Genomic DNA, 10,398 nt, shown 5'->3' with positions numbered 1-10,398 from the left:
CTTACTGTTTTCCTGTGAGACCCATAGAAATATTGTTCTTTTCTTAAAATAATCTTTCCTATTTTCCCGAGAGTGTGTGCCTCACTTCCTGATCACTGTTACCATGTCCTCTAACATGTATTACTTCCTTAAGTTATCACTTTCTATAGCGACAGGAGTAGCTAAGGTCATTGCTGAATTATATAAAATATCATATCCACCTTTTTCTTTTTGGAGAGTATATCTATCACTACACTGACTTCTGAATACTGGTGAATATAGTTACCAATAAAGCCAATAGGGAATTCAAGAGAAACTTCCTTAGCCAAAGAGTGATAAAGATGTGGAACTCGCTACAATGGTACTGGAAATATGTGCAACAAGATCAGATAAATAAATGCATGGCCTCTGCAAGTTGGGTAATAATGGTTTGTGTAAAGCAAAGCCTTGAGTGGTAGAGGTTGCATCTCTCACAAGCACAATACATAAGTTCTGTTAAGCCACATGATAATTAGTTTTGTTTTCATCTAAGAGTCATAAATATGAGATAGTCACTAATAAATTCAGTAAGGAATTCAGGAGAAACTTCTTTTACCCAGAGAATGGAAATTGCTAGTAGTTGAGGAAAATGCCACACAGATGCATTTAATGGAAAACTAGATAATTACCTGAGAAAGAAAGAAATATAAGATTATATTGATAGGGTGAGATGAAGTTGGGTGGAATTCTCAATTACAATGTAATTCTCAACAAATTTGAAGCAATGTATTTTCAACAAGATTTTCAGAGGTGATTTCAACCCTATGTATGACCAGCAGAATCCCAAGTGGTTAGCCAGTTGAAAAACTTGCTGAGATTTTTACCTCAGGCGTCAAAGACAGCAACTCACTACCGCCCCCCCCCAAACTAATGACTATTTCACCACCTCAAGAGTGACGACATCCTTTTCAGCTTAGGCAACCACCAAGTTTTATTACTAGGCCTGAAGAAAATGGAAGTGATTTAGTCATGAGGCCTACCAAGTGAGGAATAAGATACCAGCCAGAATAGGCCCCAAAACGTACTGTTATTTTTTGGGAGATTAATTATCCAATTCTCTTTTGAAAGCCTCAATTGAATCTGTCTCCACCACACACTCAGGCAGAACATTGTAGATCCTAACCATTCACTGTGTAAAGGAGTTCACACTTGCTTCTTTTGCCAATCACCTTAAATCAGATTTCCTTTGGTTCCCAGCCCTTCCGACAATGGGAACAGTAGGGCTAGGATTTGCAGAAGTGCCTCTCAAGGCCTAACCAGGAAATCTAGGCCTCTCCTGCCTCAATCGTCCTCCTCTCCCCAGGGGCCTACCTGATTCTACTGATGACCTCCAGACTATGTGAATACGCACCACTTCCTGCTGACTGCCTGTCAGACTGCCTGAACAGATGGAAAAGCAGCCAATGGTATTTAAATGAGATTCTGGAGTTAAAATACTCCAAGTCTCATTTTCAAAATTCAGTTGCCACAAACTGACCCCAAATGAAAATTGGATCTATGAACTAACTAAAGATCACTATGAATTCCAAGAACCTTGATAATGTATATAAGGTAACTATTTTATGATAAAGGGATGTGTATATTACATCCTGTTCATGACAATTGCTCAACCATTCCAGCTTGATATGATAAATTTTATAATGTATGCTGACTATATTAGATGGCGATCAAATCACTGATGTGCTTGAAGTGATTGTATGACAGTCATAAAATCATAGAATTGTTGCAGCACAGAAGGAGGCCATTTTGCCCATCGTGTCCATGCCAGCTCTTTGCAAGAGCAACTTAACTAGTTGCTTGCCCTTTCACCGTAGCCCTGCAGTTTTTTTCACCTCAGATATGGGGAGATGTTGCCATAGTGGTAATGTCACTGAGCTAGTAATCCAGAGACCCAGGCTAATGCTCTAAATCCCACCATGGCAGCTCATTAATTCAATTAATGAATCTGGAATTTGAAAGCTAGTCTCAGCAACGATGACCATGACGACTATCATCAATTGTTGTAAAAAACCATCTGGTTCATGAATGTCCTTTAGGGAAGGAAATCTGCCACCCTTACCAGGTTTGGCCTACCTGTGACTCCAGATCCACAGCACCTCCTGAGATGGCCCAGCAAGCCATTCAGTTCAAGGACAATTATGGATGGGTAACAAGTGCTAACCTTGCCAGTGATACCCACTTCCCATGAGAGAATTTTTAAAAATTCATTATCCAATTCTCTTTTGAAAGCCCCAACTGAATCTGTCTCCACCACACACTCAGGCAGAGCATTCCAGATCCTAACCACTCAATGTGCGAAGGAATGTTTCCTCCGGTCACAGTTGCTTATTTTGCCAATCATCTTAAATCAGGTTTCCTTTGGCTCTCGGCCCTTCCAGCAACGGGAACAGTCTCTCCCTATCTACTCTGTCCAGACCCCTCATGTTTTGAACACTTCTATCAAATCTCCTCTTAATCTTCTCTTCTCCAAAGAAAACAGCACTAGCTTCTCAACTTATCTGTGTAACTGAAGTTCTTCATTCCTGAAACCATTCTCATAAATCTTTTCTGAACCATTTGAAAGCCTTCACATCCTTCCTAAAGTGTGGTGCCCAGAATTGGACACAATACTCCAGTTGAGACCAGACCAGTGTTTTATAAAGATTCTTCATAACTTCCTTGCTTTTGTACTCTTTGCCCCTATTTTTAAAGCTCAGGATGTTTTTTTTAACTGTTTTCTCAACCTGTCCACCCATTTCCAATGATTTGTGCACATATACCCTTAGGTCCTTCTGATCTTGCACATGCTTTAGAATTTTACCCTTTATTTTATATTGCCTTTTCTCATTATTCCTACCAAAATGAATCACTTCATACTTTTCCATATTAAATTTCATCTGCCGCTTGCTTGCCCATTTCACCAGCCTATTTATGTCCTCTTGAAGTTTATCTCTATCTTCCTCAGAGTTCACAATACTTACAAGTTTTGGGTCATCCGTAAGTTTTGAAATTATGTCCTGCACAACCAGTCTAGGCCATTAATAGATATCAAGAAAAGTAGTTGTCTTAGCATTGATCACAAGGGAAAACAATTGTTCACTGCTAGGCTCTGTTTCCTGCCACTCAGCCAACCTAATATCCATGATGCTACTGTCTCTTTTATTCCATGAGCTTTAACTTTGCTAACAAGCCTGTCATGTGGCGCTTTATAAAACACCTTTGGAAGTCCATGTATATCACATGAACCTCATCAAACCTCTCTGTTACCTCATCAAAAAAGTTAAGAAAGTCAAACATGATTTTCCCTTTACAAATCCATGCTCGCATTCCTTAATTAATCCCCATTTGACCAAGTGACTTTTAATTTTGTCCCAAAGTATCATTTCCCAAAGCTTCCCATCACTAAGGTTAAACTGACAGGCCAGTAGTAGCTGGACTTATCCTTACACTCCTTTGTGAATAAGGGTGTAACATTTGCAATTCTCCAGTCCTCTGGCCCCACATCTGGATCTAAGGAGGATTGAAAGATTATAGCCAGTGCCTCTGTAATCATTACCCTTTCTACCCTCATTTTCCTTGGATGCATCTCCTGGTGACTTATCAACTTTAAGTACAGCCCGCCTATGTAATACCTCCTCTTTATCAATTTTTAGGCCATCCAGTTTCTCAACTACCTTCTCGTTCACTATGACTTGGGCAACATCTTCTTGATGCAAAATTCTCATTTAGCACCTCATCCATGCCCCCTCCCTCCCATAAGGAAATACCCTTTTTGGTCCCTAATCAGCCACACTCCTTCTTTTACCACCTCTTTGTTATCTATCATTAACATTAATCCTTCAGTATGAGTACCATTCTAGCACTCAATAGTTCAAATGTGTTTTTACATGCAAAGGGTGTCTGGCCTCTTCCTGAGGTCCCCAACATCATAGATGCCAGTCTTCAGCCAATTCAATTCACTCAATATGATATCAAGGAACGGCTGAAGGCACTGGATCTGCAAAGTCTATGAGCCTGGACAACATCCCAACTGCAGTGCCGAAGACTTGTGCTCCAAAACTAGCCCACCCCTGTTCCAGTACATCTACAACACAGGCATCGAACTGACAATGTGGAAAATTGCCCAAATATTTCCTGTCTACAAAAAACAGGATAAATCCAATCCGGCCAAATACCACCCACCTTTCAATCATCAGCAAAGTGATGGAAAGTGTCGTCAACAGTGCGATCAAGTAGCTCTTACTCAGCAACAACCTGCTAACCAATACTCAGTTTGCATTCCACTGGGACCACTCAGCTCCTGACTTCATTGCGCTCTTGGTCCAAACACAGACAAAAGAGCTGAATTGCAGAGATGAGGTGAGAGTGACCGCTATTGACATCAATGTAGTATTTGACTAAGTGTGACACCAAGGAGCCCTAGCAAGATTGAATTCAATGGGAATCAGGAGAAACCTTTACGCTGGCTGGAGGAATAACTAGCACAAAGAAAGATGGCTGTGGTTGTTGGAGGTCAATCATCTGAACCCCAGACATCACAGCAGGAGTTTCTCAGGGTAGGGTCTGGGCCAACCATCTTCAGCTGCATAATTAATTACCTTCCCTCCAACATAAGGTCAGAACTGAGGAAGTTTGTTGACGATTGCACAATGTTCAGTAGCAAAACCTTCACAATATTCAGGCTTAGTTTGACAAGTGGCAAGTAACAATTGTATCAAACAAGTGCCAGGCAAGGACCATCTCCAACAAGAGAGAATCTGACCATCGCCCCTTGATATTCAATGGCATTACCATTGCTTAAACGCCAGCATCAACATCCTGGGGGCTACCATTGATCAGAAACTTAACTGAACCAGTCATATAAATACTGTGGCTACAAGAGCAGATCAGAGGCTGTGAATTCTGCAGTGACTCACCTCCTGTCTCCCCAAAAGCTGTTCACCATCTATAAGGCACAAGTCAGGTGTGTGATGGAATACTCTCCACTTGCTTGGATGAATGCAGCTCCAACAACACCCAAAACCTCAACACCATGTTGGACAAAACAACCTATTTGATTAGCATCCCACCTTAAAATTCATTCCTTCCACCACCGATGCACAGTGGCAGCAGCGTGTGCCATGTACAAGATGCATTGCATTGCAGCAACTTGTCAAGTCTTCTTTGACAGCACCTTCCAAACCCGTGACCTCTGCCACCTAGAAGGACAAGAGCAGACTCATGGGAACCATCTGCATGTTTCCCTCCAAGACACACATAACCCTGACTTGGAGCTATATCGCTGTTCCTTCACCATCGCTGGGTCACAATCCTGGAACTCCCTCCCTAACAGCACTGTGGGTGTACCTACACCAGACAGACTGCAGCAATTCAAGAAGGCAGCACACCACCACCTTCTCAAGGGCAATTAAGGATGGGCAATGAAAGCTGGTCTTGCCACGACACTCAGATCCCAAGAAGAAATTTTTAAAAGCTGACTTGTAACCCCACACTAACCTGGCTGGTTGGCTTCTAAATAACTGGTGGGTTTTCCTAATAATTTGTTCTACATCCTTGTTAACATCATTTATAATTTTGGCCCTGCCTTGTCGTAATTGGTGTTTCAAAGCCAAAGAAAATTGTTGCAAATGCCACAAACAAAGGGCAGAGTGATAAAGGCTGTAAATTATATTTGATACGCACACAAGCCTGTACATTGAACTGCAGTTTATTCATATAAAATACTTTCATTGTTTTTGTCAGAACATAGATACCTGAGAGGGCACAATGAGAAAAGATGTAATGTTGTCCTTACCTGGTCTGGCATACATGTGACTCCAGACCCACAGCAATATGGCTGAGTCTTAAATGCCCTCTGACATGGCCTAGCAAGCCATTCAGTTCTCAAGGGCAATTGGGATAGGGCAATAAATGCTGGCCTAGCCAGCGACACCCCAGTCCCATGAACGAGAAAATTGGGTCAATCTGCAGAGGCTTCTGTTTTCCTTTATTATGAAGCGGATCTCACTTTTGGTCTTCAGTGTCACAGAAGTACAAGTTGTTGTCTTTGTAAGCAAGGTATTTCAACTATCTGAAATTTTGAGGATTGAATCTAGCAAATACAAATGGTGAAATAAATCAGAAAATGCTAGAAATATTGCAATAGGTTATGCAGCTTCTGCGGAGAGAGTAAAAGAGGTCCAGGTTTTCATCCCCAGATCGGGAGTCGGGAGATTTCCTGGCTCAGCAAACCTGACCTTTAAAAACGTCTGCCCACAGGTCAGATTTTTAGTTGGGGTGGTGGTGGGCTTGAATCAGGAGTTTGGGCGGGGTGATCCTGGAATGAATGCGCAGGTTGCTGGGTGTGGAGGCGGGCTGGGCGCTAGGCCTGTCTCTGCACTATGGTTGAATAAATAAATATAGAATAATAATAAAATCAATACATTCCTCCAGACCTCACCCCTCCTCACTCCCCGCACATACTCCCTATGCCCCGTCCATGCCAACCTATGCCCAACAACCAACCCCATGGCCACCATACCTCCTATGCCAATTTAGTGCCAACTCATTTCCCCCATCCAAACCCCTTGTCCTTAGCCCCTCCATGCCAACACACCTAGCACCCTTGGACAGTTCCTTGACAGCTTTGACACTTCTTGGAAAGCTTTGAAAGGAACACTTCCTGGATAGATTTGACAGCTTTCATACTTCCCAGACAGCTGTTTAACAGTTTCTTGGTAGCCTGATAGCTGGACAGTTCATTGACAGCTGGAGAGCTCTTTAATAGTTCCTTGGCAGTTGGACAACTCCTTAACAGTTTTTTGACAGTTGGACAGCTCTTTAATCATTCCTTGACAGTTTGTAAGCTCCTTGACAGCTGGACAGTTCCAACGATTTTGTGTGTTAAAAGAGCATAATCATGTTCACTTTTAACAATCCCAAAGGGTGCCTTACCTCTCTCAAAGGCTGCCTTAACTCTCCCAAAAGGGTGGCTTAACTCTCCCAAAGGTTGCCTTACCTCTCCCAAAGGTGTCCGGGGACCCTATCCAAAAGGGTACTTGGCCTCTCCAAAGGAGTACCCTCATTATCCAATCACATCCACTAAGTTCAGACTTCCTCTTCCCTGTTCTATTCTGCACCCTCTGGATTCCACACTCCTATTCTTCCAAAATCCCACTTCAGTGGAGGCAGCTGATGACTTAAGTGCCCAACTGCTTCCCTGAATCACGTATGCGTGAACCCCAGCCTGACTCCCATCCCACCCCCGCGAAGATGGGAGATGCTGTGTTTGGGGGCGGGATATAGAAATTTGGGGCCATTTCTGGGATTTTTTCCACAACGGTCAGCCTCCCCGTCCTGGCCAAAATCCAGGCCAGAGTTAAAGGTTCAGGTCGATGACCCTTCATCGGAAGCATACACCATTCCACTCATCCCCCCGGCAGAGAAATGTAGCATACTTCAATGAAACAAGCTCCACTTTGGGAACATTGACCTCAGTGACCTTACTGATGATTTCTTTGGCCAAATAGTATTTATTACTTTTATTTCCTTACCGAAGATAATCACAAGGCGTCAAACTGTGAATAAACTATTTACATTTTAAGGACTGGTTGTGAAAAATTAAATGTACCTGTTTAATTTATTTGCTCTTTCAAGACAGCAGGTAAATTTGTACTCTTTTCATGATTGCTGTCTGTTTAATTAGCACTGTGAAATTATTATTAATCGACGCTGAAGCTTTCACTGTGGGAGTTCCTCCCACTAGAATGGGAATATGGAAGTCTTTCCAGCAAACAGCAATCCCTCCCCAGGTGTGCTCTTGCCTCTTGACTGCCCCATCCATTTAATCAACTTACTGGTCAGTCACTGGAGCCAAGTAACCAAACATTGGGTTTCTTCAGATTTTAGCCTCCTTCTCATTGGACTCGCAACTATTTTCGCCCATGATCTGGCAAGTCACTATATCTTAATTAACGTTGTACAAGGAAATTCTATGCCCCATGGAAGGGCACCAAACCATGACCATGCACCACATTATTCCTGATAAAGGCATCAACATGTAGTTCAATGATGATCACCAGATAGCAATGCAAGGGGAGAATGAGAAGGGACAGCAACACCTGCCCTCAAAGAAGAAGAACCACTGTCTGCACAGGAACAGTACAAAGGAAGAGAGAACTCGTGTCCATCCAGCTGTTTTCACATCCTCAAGACCTCTTGAAGTTTTTCAGAGACAATTATTACAGATTGCAGATTGCAATGTGAAGCTTCAGAAAAATCCCCCCAAAAACAGGGTCGACTTACCTGCCGAGTACAAAATGTGAGCCGCAGGTGTTTGTGCAGGAGGAACGATTTCTGTTCATCCGTCACCAAGCGTGGTCTTCTCTGTAAGGGCATGCCTTAAACACCTGTGCATCTTATTGGCAATGTATTGCCTGCTTAATCCCATGCACTAACTTTTAACCTTAAACGTGTATCTCTGAGCTGAAAAATTGAGGCCAACTAATAAAGTGAGTATAGCATTTATTAGATGAAAAATTAGAGGATTGACCTACATCGAGCATTGGCATTTTGGTGCTGAACAAATGGGGTCATCTTGGGATTGACTTATTTGCCACGATCTGCGGTAATGTTTTTATGAGTGCAGTCACTTTTGATAGGTAGACAGCCAACTTGTGCACAGTGAGGTCTCACACACAGCAATTAAATAAATGACCAGTTAGTCCCTTTTGGAAATACTAGCTGAGCAATGCATATTGCCCAGGACATCTGGAGAGCTCCAAACTGTGACATGGAATCTCTTGGCTCCACTTGAACAGGTAGAGGAAGTCTTCATTTACCTTCCCATTGGAAAGACAGCATCAATCGACAATGTACCACTCCCTCAGTAGTGCACTGAAGACTCAGACTAGATTGTGTGTTCGAGTTTCCAAAGTAGAATTTGAACTCATGGGGCAGAATTTTATGCTGCCTTGTGAGTGGAATTGCAGGCGATGGAGGGGTTGCGTGAAATCCTGTGGGCACCTTGCCCATAGGTTCCTATGCACCACAATTTTACAAGCGGTGGGGGGAGGCATCGAATGGCACACCCCGTCCTTATGCCAACTGAAGCCCTTAAGGGCCACTTCCCCCCCTCTGCCACTATTTCATGAGCGGTAGTCTGAGGCCAAGGACAGGTCAGAAGCCTTGCAGGTAACGCCTCTCGGGCATTGACAGAAAAGGGGGTTGGGGTTGTCTCCTTTATGGGTCCTCTGGTTCAATCCAAGGTCCTCCCTAAGCTCCTGACACCCCAGCATTTCCCCTCCCCAAAGCCTGTCCACCCTGGCATCCAATCCTCCCTTTCCCTCGTCACCAGGATCTGCCAGCCCCCCTCCCCCCACCCCCCACCCCCCCATCAAACTTACCTTGCAACCAGCTCCAGCGATGAATGTTGTTGGGGACTGGATGCAGTCCCAGCTGTGGCCACCACTCCTGGTGGCGCTGCTGGCACCAAAGAGCTGCCAACCATCCGATCGTCCGGCAGCTCTTGGAGGCGGGACTTCCTCCGAGATGGGGGCAGAAGTCTCACCTCAAGGTAATTAACATCCCAACTGACATTAAATCGGAGCGGGGACACAGGGCTGGGCAGGAAGATAGGCCTGCTTCCACCTCCGCCCATGGCACCCACTCGCTGGATGTAAAATTCAGCCCCTAACCTTTGACAGGGCAGCAACATTACTCCCTCTGAGCCAAGCTAATGCTCAACTGAAATCTTGCTTCCTTTGTCTGCTGCTGCACTGGAACAATTGTTTTACGTTGCCCATTTTATTCCCCTGCCCAGTGATATTCTGCATCTTAGCAATACTTCAGCCAGTGAGCATATATTGATGATATCTGAATGTTCACAGAACAGGCAAAAACAGAAAGATGTGTATAATTGTGGTGATCTTAATGGTTGTCTGTGCCTTTAACGGCATAAATGTGGAAAAAAGTGAGAGGTGTACTTGCATGCAAAGATTTATAAGTGATGAAAATGCGTGCCACCAGGTAAATGAATGAGATGAATTTATTTTGTGTGTAGACAATTGTGTTCTTACAATCCTCCTTCCCCACTTAGGTCAATGGATTTAACCTTTCTCCATTTCTACCCAAAGCTGAGTGTGATGAAATGCCCCTATCTGCTCCTGGATAAGTGTCGGAGCCTCCAGCCATAAGCAACCCAGACACATCAATATCAGTCCCATAACAGGCACCTAGGAACAGGAAAGGCCATCCGGCACCTTGAGCCTGTTCCTCTATTCAATTAGCTCATGGCTGGTCTTAACCTAACCTCATTTACTCGAGTTGGTTCTGTAACCCAGGGAGCCCTTGGATCGAGCAGGGAGGTTATGATGAGCTTGTATAGGGCACTGGTTAGGCCTCAGCTGGAGCATTCTGTGCAGT

This window comes from Cetorhinus maximus, chromosome 1 (genome assembly GCF_964194155.1).
Source record: "Cetorhinus maximus chromosome 1, sCetMax3.hap1.1, whole genome shotgun sequence".
Lineage (NCBI taxonomy): Eukaryota > Metazoa > Chordata > Chondrichthyes > Lamniformes > Cetorhinidae > Cetorhinus > Cetorhinus maximus.
Note: the sequence above shows the minus strand (reverse complement) of the source record.